Source organism: Coloeus monedula (assembly GCF_965178545.1).
Source record: "Coloeus monedula genome assembly, chromosome: 4".
NCBI classification, from domain to species: Eukaryota; Metazoa; Chordata; class Aves; order Passeriformes; family Corvidae; genus Coloeus; species Coloeus monedula.
This window is the reverse complement of record NC_138784.1, coordinates 14,763,551-14,782,318: the sequence shown is the minus strand read 5'-3', so window position 1 is coordinate 14,782,318 and position 18,768 is coordinate 14,763,551. Positions and strand designations below refer to the sequence as shown.

General features: G+C 49.7%; 1 protein-coding gene across 10 annotated transcripts in view; it reads right to left on the bottom strand.

Annotated features, from left to right (window-relative positions):
* The window catches only part of PPFIBP1 (PPFIA binding protein 1), a 102,598-nt gene extending 85,100 nt beyond the window's left edge, over positions 1-17,498 (bottom strand). For 9 of the 10 annotated variants that reach the window (XM_082281022.1, XM_082281026.1, XM_082281025.1 and 6 more), the window contains exon 1: positions 17,412-17,498. The gene's annotated coding sequence lies outside the window, so the exon portion shown is untranslated. Of the gene's footprint in view, positions 1-15,747; positions 15,793-17,411 lie in introns of those variants that run through there. The other variant, XM_082281024.1, reaches the window with a different exon arrangement.
* Positions 17,499-18,768: the final 1,270 nt, after the last annotated feature.

Sequence of the window (18,768 nt, the reverse complement as noted above, 5' to 3'; positions counted from 1 at the left end):
CCCTCACCAGTCATCCCCTCCACCTTTGCTGCATCTAAATTTGATGGAACTGATCATTTGGGTGAGTACAGACGTCAAAGCAAACTTAAAGCCCCACATGGCATTACATCTGCAATGGTTAAGAACCCATTTTGGCAAAGCATGGGGCTTTCTGGAAGGCAGAGCCAGGAAAACAACAAGTAAAGGCCTATATGATTGTTCCCACTGATCCTTCTCAGTAGCCATTTCATTACATCACTATTTTCCTAACTAATAAAGGTCAAACCGTAATTTTTGTTATTTTAGATTTATAGTTTCTCTTAAATGGAAGGTATTCTTATGCCAGGAAGAGGCAAAAAGGAGATTTATTTGCCCTACAGATACCACGGCAAACTTAGTTCAGAATTAAAAAAAAACAAGGAAATCATTATTTCCCCAGCCTCCTTAAAAAGGGACAGAACAGTGAACAAGAAGCCAAGATTATTAGCAGCCAGAAGAAGGAAAAAAAAAACCCAAACCAAACCAAATTGAAGAAAAAGAGCAATAAGAGCCTTTGTTCCCAGGAAATCCTTTTAAAGAATTGAGGAGACTCCAAGCAATGCAGCTGTACTTCCTGTGACCTGCAGCGTTCCATTTGGGAACACAAGGAGGGTCACGGCCTGGGGACAGCTTGGTACAGCCATGCTGCACACACAGAGCACCCAGCACGGGAACACCTCACACCAGCTGAGACATGCTGGGCTGCAGGGGCAGGGAACCGCACAGCTTCGGAGCTGGCCTGCAAAGGGGACCTGCTCAAGTCACACATGGTAGCAGGATTCTCTCAGGACTCAGAGCTGGGGTTGCTCACCCTGCAGGAAAGAAGGCTCCAGGGAGACCTTAAAGCACCTTCATGGGCTACGAGAGAGCTGGAGAGGGACTTTTGACACAGGCATGTAGTGACAGGGCAAGGGAGAATGGCTTTAAACTGAAAGAGTATGGGGTTACACCAGAAATTAGGAAGAAATTGTTCCCTGGGAGGGTGGGGAGGCCCTGGCACAGGCTGCCCAGAGAAGCTGTGGCTGCCCCACCCCTGGAAGTGTCCAAGGCCAGGTTGGATGGGGCTTGGAACAACCTGGGGTAGTGGAAGGTGTCCACTTGGCAGGAAGGTTGGAACTGGGGGATGTTTAAGGTCCCTTCTAACCCAGGCCATTCTAGGACTCCTTTAGAGCAGAGTCAGCAGCAACAGGAGACAGCAAAGCTCGCTAACAACACAGAGTTAATAAAACACCACCTGGATACAACACACCAACCTCGCTCCCACGGTCAGGCAAGTTGGGTATTTGTAAGAGAAATATCACTAAGTGATAAATTCAGCCCACGATGAACCAGGCCACATTAGCAGGCTTCTTGCAAGGAAAAACATTTGGAAATGACACAAGCAGCTATCCACACAATACACTTTATAAAGCACACACAGCCCTAGGAACATTGCTTGATGTATTATTGATAGGCAGAGCCACTTCTGAGGCGGCACAGACTTTGAACAGCACTGCAGCAGGAGGGGAGAGTACACGCGAAGGGAACAACAGAACAGGAATGCTAAACTGCTGCAGGACTTAGATAAACAGACCAGTTACCTGAGAGTTTGTCCACGCTGAGGAATTAACTCAAGCACTGTCCCTGACTTGCCCTCCCATCTACATCTTGAATTAGAGCACGGTGCTTAACTTCAGTTGGCAGGAGACACAGGCAAATGTTTGATTAAGCACATTTAAGCAGGGCCTAAGCACTGCTGCAGGCAGGCAACACTCAGGGACCCCAAAGCCCTCCAAGTATTCCCCACTATTTTCAACACAACTCCATCATACCCTGTGGACAAACTCAGAAAGCAACACAACATACGTACACGTATTTATATATATTTGTTTTAAAAGTTTAGTGCTATATGTAATTACAGCAGAACTTTCAGACCCCTTGGCATCCTTAAAAGCACAGTTACTGCTATCCAGAGCAGCATCCTTCCTTCAAAGGATGCCCAAGATCGCTCATGTTTGATTCATTTGAGAGGGACACACAGCTGGAACATGTCTCCTCTGCCCCGCACCACTGGAAGAGTGGCAAGACAATCATTAAGTATTTTGGGCACACAAGCCCTTCACTGCTAGCAGGAGTCAAGTTCAATATATGTGGGCGAGATCACTCGAGCTTAACTCAGTTCTGAAGGACATCAGCATGAAAAAAATGGGAGGAGAGGCTGCTGATCCCTGAGGAACAGGAGGGGGAGGCAACAGTTATGCTTGCTTATAACAAGGAGGCATTTCACCCCAACTGAGATCCCTTGAGCTGGAACCCAGCCAGAAAGCCCAAATAATAGCCCTTCTGCTCTCAAAACCACCCCTGAATCTTGATTGTTCACAAGCTGTCTGGAACACAGTTTTAAACTCATTTAAAATATAACAGGGGGGGAAATTTCCTGCTTCTCATCACTCAGAGAAGATATTAAACCAAGGTTTTCTTCATTCCTGCTTTGCCTGGGTTTCATTACTCATTTTCCAGCTTTCTTTAAAACTGACAAATTTTAAAGTATAAGGGTTTTATGTATAATTTTTTACTTTGTCCCTGCACAGTATGCCATTGGAAGTATGCAATATTTAAGCATTGCATATGCACAGATATGAAATTTTTGCTTTTACCTTGATTGAGCATTTGTTTTGTTTCTTTAAATCACCCAGCTTGTGTCTTTTACAGGAAATTAAATTAACACAAAGTATCTTTTAATAATCATAAAAGCTTTCCAGCAATTCAATTTCAAAATGACAGACCAGCATTCTGCATCACAGTAAGCAGTTTATCAAGCTGTTCTGACAGCAGATCTTGTTCAAAGCCTTGTCCAGAAATGTAACACTACCTCCTACTATTCCAGGCGTGCAGTCAATGACAGAAAACAGTTATGAGACACAGCCAAGCACATGCTCTCTCTTCACAGCATTAAAATCTGGAAGTCTCTCTCCCAGCTACGACCCAACTGAGCTGCAGCCAGGATCAGCTCTGTGAAGACAAGTTAATACGGACCTGCTTCATTCTGTTTCCCTGGAAATGAAGCCAGCTCTGCACTGCCGGAGGCCCCAGCCTCGCGTAGGAGGGAGCCTGGCGGTTCCACTCCCAAAACCTGCACGAGGTCTTGGCAGGGACTCCTCAGCACAGGTCAGCTCACAGGATACACACACAAGAGGAAGAGATGCAGGGAAAGACAGCATCAAGGTATGGAAAGGACTCGAAACCACAAAGTAGCTCAGGGACAAAGGGTACTGTGTATGTGTGAGGAATTGCCCCTACCAACCCCATAAAACATGGCCAGGGCCAGCAGCCCAAACCATAGGAAAGGCCTTACTGTAACACACCGACCTCTTCACATGCCACTTGACTGGAAGTGCCTTCCCAAAAAGTGTTGCTCCTGCTCTGAAAGGACTTCTGTCTGCCCTCATACAGCACAAGGGCTTCAGGAAGCCAGACAAAAGCCCTGATAGCAGGGAAGCAGTGAAAACAAGGAAGGCAACTTATCCCAGCCTCAAAGGGAATGAGTGGTGAAGCTAAGAGCTCAGTCTGGCCTCGTCCACACAGCAGCAGCTCCAGCATGAGCATAACTGGCTTTTCTGCAAACGCTGAGACATGGAGCATATTCCAAACAAATATTCCTTAGGGGAGAAAAGAAAACAAAGATGCATCAAGTGAGACTTACGGGACAAATACTTTCACTCCCGGGTTCGTGAGTTTTAGCCTATTTTTAGTAAGCTGCCTTTGCAGATGCCAAAAGAACATCTCTCCCCCTCTGTACATACACAGCTGGACATGAATCCCCACAGCCTGGCCAGCAGCATCTGCATTCAGCTTCACAGATGTGAATTACAATAGGAAGTCTTGAGGAGGGGAAGCCTCTTCTCTGGAATTCCAAACACACGTAGTTAACATGGTCCAAGTGCCAAGCATACAGCCCATGGGAAGGGGGGACCCATGAGCGCAGAGTTAGAAAGTTCCTTACTTGCCACCAGCAGTATCCCCTCGATCCTTTATTACTAAGCAGTGTTAAAAAAGATCAATATGCATGGCTTAAAGACTGAAATACAGAATAGCTCCTTTTCTCCAGGCTCCATTTGCACACAGGAGCACAGCTAGGAATCAGTGTCCCACTCAGAAGCTTGGCCATCACAGCTCTGCAGAAAGGCTGCAGGTCTGTTTACAGCCACCAGACCAACACAAGCTCCATGCGGGCAGGAGAGATAGCTCCTTCCCTTGGAGAAGCACTGCTGCATTCCTGGGCTGGCCTGCAGTTTCAAACTCCTCGGCAGCATCCAGCCCTCCCCACTCCCAGCCCTACAAGAAGTGGGTGGCATTGCAAACCTTCCAGAGCAGCACAGTTCAAGGCCAGAATGAACTCATCTGCAAAATTACACTGCTCCATCTCTTGCCTCCACTGCTCCCAGCACACCTTCCTGAACAAGCACATTTTTGTACACTTTTTGTTCCTGAAGAAGCCTAAAAACCTCATTGGGAGAAATCTGCCCACTCCAAAAACATGAACCAGCGAAGCCCCATGCTTCTGGGAGCTGTCTCTGGCTCCATCCAGGGAGAACCATTCCAGCCTACAATGGCTCCTTAATGCCACCACTGCTGGGAAGCCCAATACACCCTCACCACAGCGCTTGGAAAAGGAGGCAACAGCCAGAGCCAGTCCCAGCAACGCACTTTCCCACTGTCCTGGTGAATGCCAAGCTTCCCGCTGAGAGTCTGGCCATCAACCAACCTCCAGCATTTCCTGAGCCTGACCAGAGGCTCTGCAACAAGAACAGTGCTCTCACCCACCCCCTGGAAAGCTGCCCTGACCAGACTGTTCTCCCCTGCCTTCCACATCCCTGCCACATGCTCCACTGCTTTGGAGCACCACGAGGAAGCTGGCATACACACTGGCATGCAAAATCCCACCATGTAGGCAAAGCAGCTCCAGTTTGGCCCACACCAGCAGGACACACAACCTGACCTCTCCCTCCTCCACAGGGAGGAGGGTGCAGGTCCGCAGATTCACCCTGAGCAGCCCCATGGGTTTTTAGTTACTTTAGTTCATCTCCAGTACTCCTCTGCCTCCCTATACCCACAGTCCTCTCCCAGAAATCTGCCTCATTTCCCACAAACGCCTACACGGCGAGCTTGGCGTACTGGCTTGTCTCAAAACCTCATCAGGCCCCAAACAGGGACGGCCAACTTTTAGAGGAGGATTCACGTTTCATTTTTCATAGTCTCAAAGCTATGCAACATGTTGAGTCTGTGCTGTAACCTCCTGTTTATCAGGGAACGACTAACAGTTTAATTTGGATTAATTTCACGTATGGCTTCTATCAGACCCGGCAGAACCTCTGGCTGCCCTCACGCTTCTGTATAAACATCAACAAAATCCAGGCATGAGGATCTAGATACCGGAGGAAAACGTCTGCCTCAAAACTTTGCAGCACAGGCAAGACAGGAAGGATTGAAGGAAGGACACTGCAAATTACAGCACTGAATTTCCCTGTGTGCCCATGGGAGGGCAGGGACACGCACTGGGAGGATGGACCCCATGGCAGGTGGCACTGCCAACTCCAAAAGCCAGCAGGGTCCCCTGCTCTGCAGCAGCTCAGGTTGGGCTCTCACCACCCAGCAAGCCCAGCCCAGACCCCCTACGTTCCCTGGGGGACCTGTTTCCTTGCCCCTCACTTCCACGCCCAAGGACTTCAGCAGCAGAGACCCCACCGCCCTTTCGGTACCAGGGTGTCCTCCTCCCTTCCCAACCATGCCCCTAACAGCTTGCCCCAACAAAAGGGACATGAGCAAAGGCATCTCCATTTAGACCATCACTAGGTCTCCATCCCCAACAACCTCTCTCTTCCAAAACCACATGGCAGGTCAAACAATGCAAAGTGGAACTCTCACTAGAAGCAGAAGTGGTACTTTCATTGGGTCTAGCAGGTATTTTATGGACAGCACTCCTACTTCTCACTCTGCTTACAGCAAATAACACCTCTCCCACAAAGGGCTCCAAGTCTTAGGGCAAAGAGAGAACAAAGTAAGGCTCAGAGGGAATGTGGTTCCTTCCCCATTCCTTTCTTTTAACACAGAGACAGACGCCCTGTTTTGCTCCTAAATGCACACTCTGCAGGAACTACATGAACACAGCTGGATCTGAGGAACGGAAATGTTGTTCCCCACCATGTGCAACAGTAAAGCCAGGCCTAATTACCACAGCCATAGGAAAATTATATGGAACATTTTTAGTAAGAAGAGAAATTAACTGCAATATCACAGCCAAATTCCAATTTATCATCAGCAGTCCAGCTGGATACACTGTCCTAAACAAGTGGGAAGCCGATCCCAAACTACTGCCACGTGTGCTGTAGCTTCCTTACCCTTTTTAGTCATAGAATGAGCTGAGTAGGAAGGGACTCACAAAGACCATTAAAGTCCAATTCCTGGCCTGCACAGGACAGCCCCAAGAATCCCCCCCACACCTGAGCTTGTTGTCCAAATGCTCCTGGAGCTCTGGCAGCCTTGGGGCTGTGACCATTCCCTGGAGAGCCTGTTCAGTGCCTCTCGGGGAAGAACCTTTTCCTGATACCCAGCCTAACCCTGCCCTGACACAGCTCCAGCCGTTCCCTCAGGTCCTGTCCCTGGTCACACAGAGCAGAGATCAGGGCCTGCCCCTCCTCTTCCCCAGGTGAGGAAGCTGCAGAACTGCTGTGAGCTCTGACCTCAGTCTCCTCCAGCTGAACAGACCAAGTGCCCTCAGCTGCTCCTCGTGTGGCTTCCCCTCCAGGCCCTTCACCATCTTCATGTCTCTCCTTTGGACAGTCTCTGAGAGCTTTACATCCTTCTTACATTGTGGCTCTCAAAACTGCAGAGTCCTTCCCCTCTGAAAGAGGCATGGAGATACACCAGCATATCAAGGCAAGCCCTTACAGAAACATCCCCTTGTTACAACTCCTTCTGCATTTCCAGGTGGCCCACAGTCAGCTCAGCCCTGCCTAAACAGGGCCCAACTCTGCTGCCTGTTTTTCTGCTGCCATGCCACAGAGTGAGGCATGCATACACACCAAGCACAACACCTGTGTTCTGACAGCTGCATTTCCACACCAGCGCCAGGTTCCAACAGGAGCAAAATGACTTCCTAGGACAGCACAGGACAGTGTCAAACAGCTTCTCTGCACAGAAACGCAACAGGGAGAGACATTTGTTGCAAGGAAGCCAAACACACAGCAATTACAGTTTTTGTTCATCATCTCTCTCTGGTATTTTCACTGGTGAATGAATAAAATATCATTTACAGCAAAAGCGAGATTTCCAGTTGGAGGTTATTTACTTTCACCTCAATCACAGCAGCCCTGGCAAGCTAGATGATGCACAAGCCAAGCAGCAAGTGCTCGCATGCTGGGAACTGTTCAAACAGGAATAATTCAATCTTTTTGTAGTCTCACCCTGGCTAATTTGCCACAAGCTGTCTCTTTTCAGATGCTACATGAAACACAAGAAAAAACCCAAGCTGGATTAAGCTGGTCCGTTTACAATCAGTTCATCTACTGAGAGTTCAGGTCAGTTCGTTTTCTCTGTAAAACAAATTCCTGTTTTCAGCTTTACAGGGTTTAAGGAACAAAAATTTATTGCAGTAACCAAACACTGCTCACCGGACAAGCGTGCAGCGATTACTTAACTAATGCAAACGATTTTCAGTCTGCGTGCAAGGAATGCATGGGATAATTCCAGGGCACTCTCTTCCACCGGCATTTTACAAGTACTTCTTAGGTAGCTATGGAGATGTTACAGCCTTTTTCATTTTGCTGTCATAACTAGACAGCTATTGATTTCTTTGCAAAATTCCTTGGAAGAGTGGGGAAGGGAGGGGGAGTTTCAAGCACCGTGAGGTCTGAGAGCAACAAGCTGAAGAAAATGGGAACAGATTTCAGATGGAGAGTCAGCACGGAGGCTCCTTGCAAAGGATAGCCTTGAACCCGGTCCTGCTTTGGTACTTCTGCAAGAAAGAAGGTAAACATACACACATGTAACAGGGATTGTCTTCCAACAAGCTCCAAAAGGAAAAACATTTCCAGCTCCCACTGCCATCACCCTGCACAAAAGGAGGCCCTCCCCAAGGCCAGGCTGTGGTTTTGCTCCAACACAAATCTCTCTGGAGGCATGGTAGGACTCTGTCCTCGCAGTCATGCTGGGCTGCAAGATGTTTCCCTCTCCCTCTAAGCAGGTTACATGGAAGTCTCATCCCGGATAGGCCTTGCAGGTAATCAGTGCCTCCTCTGCACCCCCACCAGGCATTACAGCTTTGTGATGGACAACTCTGCATTTCACTCTCCTTCCAACAATAGCCCAAGAGCTTGCTGTGAGCTCAGCACTGCTGGTCCTCAGCAGCTGATTCTGCCAAAAACGATGCTGAGAGAAATGCCTTTCACCTTATTGACCCTTCAAGATAAATCATTCCTGCATATGCAGATTTAAGACCGATCACCACGACAAGAGAGTCTGAAACATGAGATACCGACCTGGAAAACTCTGTGTCACACAGATAAGGACGTGCAAATGATCATGGATTTAGGCCTCATTCAGAAACTCCCTTGGTAATGAGAACAACAGACAGGCTCTGAACAGATACTTCCCTTTGGATAAAACAGAAAGGAAAGCCTGTTCAACCAAAACATTTTTCTTAAATTCACCTTAGACCCAGTCACAACAATGGAGCCAGAATCCGAAGAATTATCTCTACCACAAACTGCAGGAAGTTTACCGGCACCACCCTGAAAGCAAATCTCAATCTTCTCATCTCCATGCTGTGTTTACAGCCTCATGACTGCTCACCAAAAGGACACTCTCAAGGTCTACTGCAAATGGAAAGTGAGTGAGATGTTGCTGCTGCAGAACAAATCCATGTCTGTTCTGTCCACCTAATGCCCATCCAGATATGCAGCCACATCTTCAATGCTGCTATTTTAACCTGTGGGAAGGCTTGAAAAGGGAGAAGAATTAATCATCCTCTAAGCTCCCCAAGAAACTGGCTGAGGACAGGCAATGCCATGGGGCAGCCCCCGGACTCGCCCCATCTCGCAGCCAGGTGCTCCCAGATGTTTCCACCACCCCAACACTGCCAGCAGCATCCCTGCTTTAGAGCAGTACCACAAATCAGGTTGCACTACCCACCAGCTGCCAGAGGCAAGCCGTGAGATTGCAGTGTCCCCACGCCGTGGGGCACAGGCCAGCCTCAGCTACTGCTGCTGGATGGTTACATGCCCCAACAGGGCACTGGGGAGGGAAGAGGGCACATCTGCACCCCAAACCCAGCAGCAGTCCTCCCACTCACCCAGAGCAGGGCACACACCTCCCTGGAGCCCCTCACCAAGAAGGGAGGCAGGGCATGGTGCAACTCCCCCACAGCATCCAAATTCCTGCTGCACATCCTAAAGATATTCCAGAAAACACAGTTCTGCTCAGCACCACCAGAGATTGCAGTGGCCCTGCCCAGCACAGGAGGTCCAACACCAGCTCCACCACAAGTGTGGAAACCTCTGAGAAGATGCTTTTGGTTAGGACCTGCTAGTTACATGTTTCACATCCAAGACAAGGTGTACACCAAGGTAAGCCACTATATGCTTCTTCTGGAGGAGAAGAAAACAAACAATAAACCAAATAAAAAATCGTGTGATATAGAAAAAAAAAATTCAACCTTTCTTTATAAAAATACAAAAACAAATTCTTAGAGCCAATTTAAGCTTAGGCAAGCAAGAAATATAAATATGCATTTCTGAACTTTCCCCTGTGATGTTTCCTTTACAAACGTAACAAATTAAAAGTGCTGTCACAAATTAAACGAGCTTTGGTTAAGTGGAGGGGAAAAAATTGCTGATGGCTCTGAGATCCAACTGACAAGCCTTTTCAAGTCTGCTCTGATGCAAAACCAACTTCCCAGGGATTTAAATTAAGAGTAAAGAAATATTTTCCTTGGCTTAATCCTGGTTTGGAAGCAGGACAGAGGATACTACAACAAAGCCAGCACCTGAACCCACCAGGAGCCACCCAGCTGCCACAAGTCCTTCCTGGAGATTAGCTGCTCAACACACCCACCTCTTCCTCAGCAAGACCCCTGCTCCACTGTGCCAACAGCTGTGGGCAGGAATGGGGAACACTCAGCACATCCTCCCCTCACTCTCTGTAGGCCACCAACCCAATGACACTGCCTGTGATGCACACCCAGGTCCAGGAGAACAGACATTTCAATTTGGATCTTGAGGAAAGCCACCAGGGACGGCTACTTCAGCCTCCAGCTGCAATGTGGAGATTCCCCTCGCAGCACAGATGTCCCCAGGGTGTAGATCACACAAAGTATTTGTCAGCTGTGGGATGGAGCACCTTGCTTTTCCTGGGGAGGATGAAATTTCTGTCTGGTTCTTCCAAAGGGAGCTCTGTGTACCATCCTTCCCCAACCATTTAAGAAAAGTCTACCAGAAATGCTTCCAGTGCACAAGAGCAAAAAGGTTGAGCATCATGGCCATCAAACCACCACCTCCCACGTGTTTTCCAGTTTGGAATGCAGGTTCCAGCACCAGGAATGTTCCCTGATCCCACATAGCCACAGCCTCACCCACAACTCAGCCCCTGCCTGCCCCTGCATCCTGCACACAGCAGCTCTCAGAGACAGCACACTCCCCCCCCCGAGGCTGGGGATGGACAAAGATGAATCCATCCTACTTTTAGCACAAGTCTAAAACCTAAACCAGGAGAGTAGAGGAGATGCTTCAAAGCCACAAGAGAACGTTCCAAAATCATGCAAAACACAACTGCACAGCTGACATCTATGAATACCCGCTCATGCCGAGAAGATCCCAAGGTATTTGCTCCCTTTCCCTGTCTCCACAGCACTCCTTCTATAGGAGTAGTCCACCTGATCCAAGCCTAACAGAGAACAGACTCTGCCAGTCTCCATACGGCCAGAGGGATTTCTACCAACCCATGGCAGGTGTGTAAGCACACAGCAAAGCTGTACAGAACCCAGGATCACAAGGACTACAACCATGTGAGATCATAACTATTTTCAGAAACACACCAACAGCTCAGGGTGTTTTCACAAAAAAGATACTCTTCTCACCTGCTCTTCAAGACAGACATTAATTAGCAGCATTACACTTTGCAGAACCTTAATTTGATCCTACAGACATCTTCACATGCCAACCTCACAACACCCAAAAACATGAAGGCCAGCCTTCAAATGGGCTGTGGGTTCTTCTCCCCATCCCTCACACTCCGCAAGACCTGGGCTAGTCTAAGTAGCTAATTTCCTTCAACAGTGCTCAGACCTTTCTCATGTTTCACAAGGGCTGTATTTCTGTCAAAACTTCTTACCTAGCTGTAGCTAGTGAGTACAAACACTTCAGAGAGAAAATATCAAGCCAACATTCAGTAAAACAGCCTTTCTGGATAACTACAGACTCTTTGAACAGACTCAGTCCAGGAACCACAAAGCTGGGAGAGAACCAGACCCCCATGGCCACACCTGCTGACAGAAGATGGGCAGCTGTGTGCACAGCTGTCACAGCACCAAGGAAAGGAACTACCCTTCCTTGTCCTCAAAACACATCCTGGTGCTGATTGGGTAAATGCATGTGTGTTCTTGTTTCTGTCCTCCATAAGAGAGCACCACAAGGGAAGATTTGAGAATGAGGAGGTTGGGGGGTTGTTTGTTTGGCAGTTTGTTTGCTTTCACGGTTATTTTTCTGTTACCAACTACGAACTGTGTGTGTTGTACATCCCTTCACAACCACTGCAGTGCCTGTGAACTATCTGGGGTTATATTCTACACTGACATATAAAACATACCCTGTTTTACCCTATGTTTTTGCTTCAGAGCTGATCAGTCTGAGACAAGGCAGGGAAGACCACACCATTATCATTTCCTCTTATTTTGATGTGTCTGTAATGGAGCAAGAAAGTAAAGCTCTTCTCCCAAATCCATCTCATTTGGAGCCGTGAGAACTGTTGGATTTAAAAGATGCTGATTCACGCTAGTGGTTATCAGATTTTTCCCATCTGTGACACAATTTGACAGCTGTCTGGCAGCACAGAGAGTCTCCACTTTGGAGTTCAGATGCTGCAACAGCCGGCTCAAGTCTCAGCCTTCAGTTCTCCCCTAATATTTAGGGAAAAAGCCTATAAAGAAAAATTCAAGTGCAAACTAAATTTTGGATCAGCATACCTGACCTTGGAGCCTTTTGTGCACAGGTACCATTTGGCAAGGGGATTTTATTCATGCAAGAGTTACAACACTGTGCCTGCTGGAACAGGGATTACCATCAAAATGTATGCAAAGGGCTGCTTAAAGTCACTGGTTTTGTTATTTTTATCTCCCCTCAAACACCACAAGCCAGAGACTGCTGAAGTGGCCTCTGGTCCTGTTCCTTAACACAGCTTGCTCTGCTTAATGATGCAGAGCCACAAAATGGAACAGAAGCATCTTCACCTTACCACAAACAATTCCTCCCAGCCAGCACCTCTAGTGAGGAGCACTCTCCCAAAGTATCAGCTCTGTCAGCACATAGGGACCAAGCACTCCATGGCAAGAGCTCACAGGACTCACAGCCAGCAGATATGTTGGTTTGGCAAGGCTGGACTACACAGCCCAACCTCTCCCAAGTTCTCCACCTGCTTCCCCCATTGCATCGCTCAAGGCTAGGGCAGACTGTCTGGAAAGTGCCCAGCAGAAAAGGACCTGGAGGTGCTGATCAACAGCAGCTGAACATGAGCCAACACCTGCTCAGGTGGGCAAGAAGGCCAGTGGCTCCTGGGCTGGGTCAGCAACAGTGTGGCCAGCAGGAGCAGGGCAGTGGCTGTCCCCCTGTCATGGGCACTGGTGAGGCCTCACGCCAAGTGCTGTGTCCTGTTCTGGGCCTGTCACTGCAAGATGGACACTGAGGGGCTGGAGTGAGTCTGGGGAAGGGAACAGAGCTGGGGAAGGGGCTGGAGCAGCAAGTAGCTGAGGGAACTAGGGGGGCTCAGCCTGGAGAAAAGGAGGCTCAGACAGGACCTTCTGGCTCTGCACAACTCCCTGACAGGAGGGGGCAGCCAGGGGAACTCAGGCTCTGCTCCCAGGGAACAAGGGATAGGAGGAGAGGGAACGGCCTGGAGTTGTGCCAGGGGAAGGTCAGGTTGGACCTGACCAGGAGGTGGTCAGGACTTGGCAGGGGCTGCCCAGGGAGGTTTGGAGCCCCCATCCCTGGAGGTGTCCAAGGAAGGCCTGGATGTGGCACTCAGTGCTCTGGGCTGGTTGTCAAGGTGGGGATTGGTCAAAGGTTGGGCTCATTGACCTTGGAGGACTTTTCCAACCTAACAGATGCTGTGATTCTATGATTAATGACAAACATGACCCAGGCAGGGGCAGGGAACAGAAAGGCTTTACCTACAATGGGCTGCAAAACCTGTGTCTAAATATAGTTCCACTGAGGAAAGAAATCAGCTTTTAACACAATTGGTTTATCTTGGCCTTTTAACAGAAACAGAAGCATGGCCAGTGGAAAAAGGAGAAAGCTTTAACCTAGCACACTTTCCTCGTGTACAGCAGAAGTCACAGAGGAACAAAGTGCTCTGGAAACTAAAGGACACCACGAAATTTTATGTGCCCATAGCAAGGGCAATACACGGCATGGGCAAACAACAGTAAATTCAATGTGATGACTGAATTATTAATGGAAAATTCCATCCTTTAAGCACAAATAAAGTACTATTTTGGCAGCAAACGCTACTAGAAAAGTAACAAACAGCCACTGTCTTCAGTATGAGCTGAGCCAACACACAGGTCAAATTGTGAGAAAGAGGTGGGGGAATAAAAAGGAGAGAAAAGAAAAATGCATCATTCCCTACATCTCAAGGTATGTTCCCAGCTGAGCACCCTCCCTAGGGAAGGGAGATCCAAAGCAAAGATCCCACCAGAAATCCACCAAGAGATGTCAGGATTTACCGCGATCTGCTGAAGTTGCCTCAAATTGGAAACACACAACAAGTGCAGGTAACAAACCCATGGCAAGAGAAACACTGACCTCCAAGAGGACCAAGGTTTCATTCTGGATTAGATGCTGACTTTTCCAAACACAGGGCAAGAGATGTAATCTCTGGGGAATAGCATGGAGCCTTTTCTGTGTGATGCAAAGGTTAATGCTTGCAAACCAGACATCTCTGAGGAGCTGCCTGTGATTTCTGAAGCTGTCATTAAATGACCACTCTGTCTTCACTCAAGCCAGGGCAGGAGTTTATAGTAAATGCTAAATAAACATGTGGGCATAAACACCAGCAGTAAGCATGAGGCAAGGCAACGTAGTTCACCTCTGCTGGGCTGGATCCAAAAGCAAAGTCACTAATGGGATGACTAATGGGATCTCACAATTACTAATGGGGGAAGGGGTTCACTATTCAGCCTAAGTACAGGAAGGTATTAAGTGGCTTTAGTTATGAAGGTATTAAGTGTTTTTATGTATCCTCAATGCACAGCTGTATGCACACGTTCCACACAAGAGGAGTGAACAACAAAACCTGCCTGAACCTTCCAATAAACCTGTTCCTTGCTTTTGTAAGTTTACAGATGTGGTTTGGCCAGGCAGAAATAAGTCAGATCATAATTGTATGCTTTAAAGCAGCCACATCACTTCAGTTTTGCTTTGAAGCCCTGACAGTAACCAAGGAAAGTACGAGAACAAGCTGTCTCAGATACACCAACCTAACTTGTACATCACCATTCAGTAGCTGAGGCAGAAGTTACCAGCACCTCCTTAAGGAAGGGCATGCAAATTCAGCAGTGGGACAGGGGCTTTACTGACCACCCCTAACACCACAGGATGTTTTATCAGCCCCCTAAATCCTGCCTAATATTTGGGCTCCTACTTTCTCTGTTGAAAACTACTGCAAAACAACAGACTCCCCCGTCAGAGGCACTTTGGGGTTTTTGCACTCCTTTTGAACCACCTCAGGAGCCAGGGATATGTTTTTGGAACATCTGTACCAGATTTAGGATCTGGCACCCTCTCCGTGCTCCCTCCACCTTCACAGGAAAACACATAATGCAAAGCACAACACAGAAAATCAGGCAAAGCAGTTGACAGCAACACTCCCTTGTGCTCAGTAAGCCAAAGGCCGGGTTTGATGCAATCGCACCACTGACAAGAAAGTGACTAAACCTTCGCTGGTTTCAAAGCTCTTCAGGGGAAGGATTTCCACTTCACTGAAAGTGTTCCTTTAAGTGGTGAAAGAAACATCAGAGAACCCTCACTCGGATGGATTAAAGAGACAAAATCTCCTGAAGGACACTGCACCCAGCACCTCATAACACACAGCACTGCCTGTCCTCAGGCCACTCTGACCCGGCCAGTGAGCAGTGACCAGACTTTGTCCTGCTCATCACCAGGGAGCAATGGGACCAGACAGGCCGGCAGCACCACCTGGGAACCTCAGTCTCCTGGGAATGGCTGTCATTTCAGGAATGTTAACAATTATCCTCGTGTTGCCACGGGTCACAGGTAAAGCCTCCCCATACACCTCCACAGATATTTTCACTGGCACCTCTCTCCTTCCTGCAAGGTGTGTCAGCACAGCCCAGAAAGGAAACAGGACTCACATCTAAGTAGGAAAAAAGATGATTTTCACCACGGTTCCCTGCCCATGTGACATCCCTGGTTTCAAGGCACTCCACCCGACATTTCAGGGACAAGCAGAAATGTTACTGACCGAGTTTCTTCCAGAGCCCGGATCTGCTGCAGACACATGTGCACAGGACAAACCAACTTAAACCTTCCTCAGCACAACTCTTACACCCAGATGCAGCAAATGGATGAAATCCCAGGGCTCAAAGCAAGACATGGGCTGCCGAAGAGGGAACCTGCTCCTCAGGGCCCCCTCACAGCCAGGCAAAGAGGTGGGGCTCCCGCTGCCTTTGGGGAGGAGAGAAACACCAACTTCACTCTCCTGGCATGGGAACATCGATCTTAATGTGTGAGCAACACAGCAGCCACTGACAGTCACTGTCACTGCCAGGAGATGATCTCTCCAATACAGCTTTTCAAAAAGCTGTGCTAAATCCAAACTCCACTGGGTGAGTACTAAGCTGAAGTAGGGAGTGCCCTGGCTCTTTGTTTCTTACCGATGCGAAGAAGTTAAGAGGCCAAAATCTTTGCTGCACTTGAAACAGAGAGTTTAAGCAGATTTCTGCTTTCCTGAATGCCTCTCAAACCAACCTGTCATGCTGCCTCACTGAGAGCACCAGTTTGACTGAAACCTCTACTTACATCCCTTCAGAAATGTAAATCCTCAGGATACAGCTGCTACCTTTAATAGAGGCAATAAATCCCAAGCTGACACACTGGGACATCTTCCTCTTCGAAGCTCCACGGTGTAAGCATGGAGAATATTCCCACTCCGTGCCCCATTTCTGCTGTTTACTTTTTGGAATGCAGCGACACTTGTATTGCTCAATATGCTGCCAGTGCAATCCACACAGAGCCTACACGCGGTGCTGCTGTAGTGGCTGTGCTCGGGCCAGAATAAGGAGAGCCAGCAGAGTCTCTGAAGGCTCAGGCACAGCCAAGCCCCAGCCTGAAACTCTTCCTCTGTGTTCCTCACTCACACGAGGGAGCACACACGTGTTACACCACAGCCAAGCGTTTAATGCCAAAGCTTCCCTTCCCCCCAGAAACAGCCACGGAGGTGTAAAGCACCTTTTTACAGCTCCAGCTGCACCCCAGCCACGGTGTGAGCAAGCACAGCCATTCCAGCTTTTAGAAGTCGCGGCTCGAACAGAAACAGACCTCGAAAAAGTAATTACAGGATGTAAGAACCCCAGGCCTTAAATCAAACCACATTTGTCAGCTCCAGATAAAACCCGTAACTGCAGTTTCACAGCATCAGTGCCCGAAGCGTCGTACTAGAGCCTGAAAAGATTAAACCGGAGACCGCCAACCTCTCCCCAAAACTTCCCGAAAAGTTATGTCGGGTCCAGTACAGAAACAAGGCAGAGAAGATCGGGAGTGCCGAAAGCACTGCGAGGCGGCACGGGAACAGGGACCCGCAGCGGGGAACACGGGCACGCAGGGGGGACAGAGGCTGGCGGGCTGGGACACGGCACGGGAACAAGGACACCAAGCGGGGACAGAGGCTGGCGGGATGTGGCGGGGCAGGCTCCCCGCTGCCCCCGGCTCCGGGCACACGCGGCGCTCCCGTTCCCGGGCCCGGGCTCGGGGCGGCTCCCGGCCCCGCTGCCGGGGGGCCCCGGGCCATGGCGGCGGCAGAGGAGGAGCCGCCGGGGCAGGGCACGGCGGGGCTCATCCTGCCGGGACACGAAGTTGCCGCAGTCGGCTCCGAGCGGTCTCGGAGCGCGTCCCGGGAACTTGGCTTACCTGCGGCCGAACCGCGCAGAGCCCTCCCGGGGCGGCAGCGCCTCCGCCGGCTCCGGGCAGCCCCCGCCGCCGTCCCGCCCGCGCCGCTCCGCTCGGGGCCCGCCCCGCTCCGCCCCGGGACCGGCCCCGCTCCGCCCCGCCCCGCCCGCGGCCCCGGGACCGGCCCCGAGCCGCCGCTCTGCCCCGCCCGGCCGAGGCACCGCCCGCCGCCGCTCCCGGGGCCGGCCGTGGGGGGGCCGGCGTGGGTCTGCGAGCCCCCGAGTTCCCAGTGCCCCTCACGGGGAATCCCAGCATCGCTGAGGCTGGAAGAGACCTCAGAGATCATCGAGTGCAGCCTGTGACCGAGCGCCACCGCGCCAGCCTCACGCTGGTACCGAGGGACACGTCCAGGCTTAAAACACCGCCAGGGACGGTGGCTCTGCCACCTCCCTGGGAACAGCCCGGGGTGCTCTCCCCGGGCCTTCCCTGCCCACCTCGGGATCCCGACGAGTGTCCCAGCTCTGCGCTGGGCTGAAGCAGCCCGAGATCTCCCCGAATCGCTGCTCGGGAAGGGAAGGGGTCGGGTCTGGCCGCCGCCCCCGAGCAGCGAGCCCGGGGCTGCAGCTGGCAGGAGGCATCACCCCTACCGCCGAGCACCGCAGCAGGGAGTGACACCCTGGTTAAATCTGCAGTGCACCCATGCCAGGCGTTTGCCTCAGTGCTGAGGATAAACATGGTGCAGGTTTTAATGCAGCGATCATTGCTATATTCGCACGAGCATTACTCTCTCATTTATACAGAGTAAGGGACTCAGTGCACTCCACCAACAGCCTCGCAGCCATGCCAAAAAATAACCTTAGCTTTACCAGCTCCATGGCAGAAAGGTCTTCAGAGGCCTGAGATGCTGCTCTTTCAGGAGTGGAGCCACACAAATAACAGACCAAGGGGTTCAGGCAGGTTCAGCCAGCTAACTCTTGTGTGGAGTTAACTCAAAGCTCTTCCTTCCATCTCTTCTCCAAGGGCTGGGTTAGAGAACACTTTTGATGTTCTGTACATGGAAAAGACAATTCTGACCATAACATGCAAAAAAAGTGGAAGTTTCCATTCAAAATGGAAAGTATTGGTGACATGTTGAAAGCAAACATTTTGAATTCCCAACAAAAATGGGAATGTATAATTTGCTTTTTAAGCACAGTTTGCAAAGAGCACAAGTCAATCCAAACCACTTTTTTTTCTGGCAAGTTACCAGACTGTCACGTTGGCCACACAGCTCCAGGGTGTCTCAGGTTAAACAGCAGGACTGAGTTTTAGGCTATGAGAAAAGAAAGGCAGTTTAAAAAATTCCTAGGTTTCTTTGGTATCTTCTAGTACCTCTGTT